The sequence below is a fragment of the Odocoileus virginianus genome, chromosome 15, assembly GCF_023699985.2.
Source record: "Odocoileus virginianus isolate 20LAN1187 ecotype Illinois chromosome 15, Ovbor_1.2, whole genome shotgun sequence".
NCBI lineage: Eukaryota > Metazoa > Chordata > Mammalia > Artiodactyla > Cervidae > Odocoileus > Odocoileus virginianus.
The window spans coordinates 4,671,088-4,675,473 of NC_069688.1; positions in this window are offsets into that span (position 1 = coordinate 4,671,088).

A 4,386-nucleotide genomic window follows, 5' to 3' on the forward strand; every position below is an offset into this window, starting at 1 on the left:
ACTCACAAAAGAAGTCTTGCCTCCTCCAGGAAGCCTCCCCAGATTTCTCCAGGACGAGCCCGTGATCCTGCTGCTCCAGGCTTGCTGCAACCAATACAGTCTGAGCCAGACCACCCAGGACCATGCCCACAACACAAGGGGCTCTCCCAGCCCAGCACAAGTCAGCCGACCACCCCCACACCCCGCACCGTGCCCATACCGTCCGTGCCCACAAGCTCCCAACTTGTGTGTCTCCTGACTCTGACCTTGCTCTTTGGACTCATAACAGGTTTGGCTTCTCCAGGCTAGACTTGGGCTTTCTGTGTGTCTTTTTTCGTGTCTCTGCCTCTGTCTTTCTGAGCAGCCCAGCCCCTACTTCCTAGCTCTCATGAGCCCCCAGCCTGTGTCCCCCGACCTTAGCGATGAACAGTGGGATTCTATGCCAGGACATCCCCCACCTGCCCACCCACATCGTTCCTCTGGAAACCGCCCATCCCCACCCCAGCTCCATCTCCAAACCCACTCCCTCTTATAAAGCTGGGAGGCTGACTGGACCCAGACCCATTGGAGCTGCTCCCCAGGAATTTCCAGCTGCAACAGAACTTCATCTGCCTCTGGTGATGGAGGGCATGGACATGAAGATCAGAGGCTGGAACTGAACAGAATCCTCCATGTGAAGGAAGCTAATTTGCAGCAAATGAAAAGGAATCCAGCAACTGGGGGACACAGGGCTGGTGGAGCGGGGCTGGATGCTGGGCACGGGGCTCCTGTCTGAGGCTGGGTCTCCACTACCCCATGCGGCCTCCGATTACAGATGTCGCCGGAGAAGACAGAGCTGAGTGCCTGGTTAAGAGGTCAGCGGGAGCCAGAGGCTGTTCTCCTTCGGCCGACAGGCCTGTGCTGTCCCGAGGCCCCAGGTGTCCTGCTTTCCCTCAGGCTTCTGGTGGCCTTATCTCCTGACCACTGGTTCTGACCTTCAAGGCCTGAGGACCACCCTCCTTCCCCACCACCGCCCTGGGCACTTGGCAAGGAGCCCCCGGGGTCAGCAGTTATCACAGCGAGGCTATTTCCTGGGATCCCTGCCCCCTCCCCTTCTGTGATCTGGGTCCAGAGTCTGGACGGGCTCAGCGTCCTGCATCTCCCACGAGCTCCGGCTTGTCCACCCCCGGGGGTGGCCCTCTGACACGGTTCCACGTATCACTTCCCCAACCCCTCCCACACCCACAGACACCCTCTGTGCATGTGTGCTGAGCCACTTCAGTAGCGTCCGACTCTTTGCAGTCCTATGGACTGTAGCCCGCCAGGCTCCTCTGTCCACGGGATTCTCCAGGCAAGAATACTGGAGAGGGTTGCCGTGCCCTCCTCCAGGGGATCTTCCTGACCCAGGAATTGAACCCAGGTCTCTTGTCTCCTGCACTGGCAGGTGGGTTCTTCACCACGAGTGCCACCTGGGAAGCCCATAAACACCTAACTCCCACTTTGAATTCCTAATGCAGTCCTTGCATCACCCTCTGTTCCCCAGCCCCGGTGGACAATGCGGAGGTGGGAGGGAGCTGGACTCCTCTCTGGACTCCTCTCTGTGGCTCCTGAGACCCAGGTGAGGCCTCTTGTCCGTGGCCGTCCAGCCCTCCTGTGGCCCCTTGGCCCCAGCGCCCGCTCCTGCCTCCCAGAAGCCTCTGTCTACACAGCAGCAGCCAGTCCTGGAAGAATTCCTACAGGTAAATGCCCCAGGAACATGAGTTCTCAGAAACACTTAAAACATTGTGAATGTGGAACCAGACCACAAATGATTAGGGATAATGTAATTTATTCACTTAATGTTTAAAGGAAAAAAAAGAAACTACTCATTTTACATGAGATGTAAAATTGGCAGGCAGATCTAAAAAGTGATGTTTCTCTAAATTGAAAAAAATAATCATTGAAAGCTAGAACTCAGCAGGTCAAATTGCAGAGTGGCTACAGAAGGAGAATTCGTGAACAGAAAGGTAATTCTGAAGAAATCACCTCCAAACAAGGCACAAAGAGACCAAGCTGAAAAATGTAAAAGCAAGGTTAAAAAAAAACAAGGAGACTCATGTGAAAAGAGGTACGATCTTATGATCAAATTTCCAGAATGTGATAATGAGGAAGAGGAAATTTTGAAGAGAAAAATCTGATTTTCGAGAAATGATGAAAGACAGGTCAGGGTTCAGGAAGCCCCACCTACCGTAAATAGACACCCAGGTTGAACGTGAAGAACACTGAGAACAAAGATGCTAAAAGCTTCAGAGACAGAATCCTGATTTCCTCCAATGGAACCACCACAGACTGAGCGCTGACCTCTCTGGCAACAGTGAAATTCAAAGGACAGAAAATAATACCAGTAATGTCCTGAGAGAAAACATCTGTCAACCTAAAACTGTATATTCAGAAAGAAAAAAAAAAATTTAAAAATGGAGCACGCAATCCAGGAATTTTTCAGACAAGTACAAACCAAGAGCATTTATGACCAGCAGCCCCTTCAATGAAGGACATTCTGCAGGAAGCCTTTCAGGCAAAGAAAAAAGATCCCCTGAAGGTGGAAAGTCCCTCTGATGAAACAGTGAGCAAATAACTGAGTAAGCAAATCTAAGCAAATTTTGTGTAAAACAGCAGTCCTTCAACAGCATTCACTTTTTCATTCACTCATTTATCCCACGTGGATTTTCCAAGCGCTTTCTGGTCTTCAGCCCTGCCTGGGATGTATCACAAGGAAGATGGGCTTCTGCAGAAGAAAGTATATCAATGACCTAAGAAACCAAGAGAAAATGTTCGTTGAATTATTGTTTTTGATAGAAAGTAGAAACTACTAAAAATAGAAAGGTGACCAAGAAAATGATGCATTCAGTATATTGAGCGTCCCCATGGGCTGGGGAGCAATGCAAAGGCTTTGCCTGATGTTTGTTCTTTTCTGTAACAGGACAAGGGAGCAGGGCCATGGGCACAAAGGGGCCAGGCATGCAGGGTTTTCTAGGGAAATTATACCTGTTTAGCCTGCAAGGGACAGGGGAGGTGAGCAATAAACCAAGACTGGGAATTTTCTCTATTTTCCCCAGCATTTGCCTAGTGCTCAAATCAGAAATCTTACCCTGTTTTCCGTTTCTGTTTTTGTTTTTCTTCTTCTGTTGTGCACTTGTAAATTTTAAATAGGAGGAGCACACACGTGTGGGTAGAATCGGGATACACACTGTGCTCTGGGCTCAGTGGCTCAGGCGTGTCTGACTCTGCGACCCCATGGACAGTAGCCCACCGGACTCTTGTGTCCACGGGATCTCCAGGCAAGAATACCGGAGCGGTTATCTTCTCTTACTCCAGGGGGCCTTCCCGACCCAGGGATCAGACCCGCGACTCTTCCTCTCCAGGACTGGCGGGTGGATTCTTCACCACCAGCGCTGCCTGGGAAGCCCCATGTATACACTACCATTATAAAGCAGCTAACTAAAAAGAACCTCCTGGAGAGCACAGGGGCCTCTGCTCAGGTTCTGTAGTGACTCGATGGGAAGGAAATCCAAAAACGAGGGGCTATGCGTGTCCAGGTGCGGCTGATTCACTTTGCTGAACAGCAGAATCTAACACAGCAGGATAAAGCAACTGTACTCCAACAAATTTTAAATTAATAAAAACTAATTTAAGAAAGAGTCACAAGCCAATAAAAAAAGAAACAGGCTGATTGAGCATTGACTTTCTCCCCTCTTAATTGTCACATACAGGATGTACGGACCTAACCCTGGGATTGAGATGGCAACGCGAGTTTAGAAATTCAAAACAAGGCTAAGCAAAAATGTTCCTCCACGTGCCCTGGCTCTTTCTGCTGACGCACCTCTTTCCTGACATTTACTGGCAACCAGCATTTGATGGGTTTCTCCCTCCCCTCTCCCACCCCCCTGAGAGTCAGTCCGTCTAATGATGATGTATTGAAACCATTGCTGACATAAGCAAGCGGGACTCCACGGCGGCCCCTCCAGTTCCAAAGTAAATTTCCAGCAGCGAAGAGTGACCGAAGCTCTCAGAGGACAGCTTTTCAGCCTCGGCCCTCAGCCTGGGTGGGGAGCCAGCACATTCTGCACATTCTGGGACAATCAAAATGTGTGCAGTAAACTGAACGAGATGGAATGAGAGAGAATTGTGTGGGCAAGGGCGGGGGAGGGGGGTGGTCCCAGTGAATTTTCCGTGGGATTCCTCGGGGACGGCCTTGCATCTTCTAGCTGGGTGCTGCAAAACCTCTGTGAGCTCTGAGCGCACAGGCTCCTAACATCCTCCAAGACAGAGTTCTGAACAGAAGATGCTGAGTTCATCTGGGGCACCACCACATGAGTTGATCTGTCTTAGACATTAAGTTCCTACAGGGCAGGACCAGATCTGAGGGCAGACTTCACAGAACAAACATGG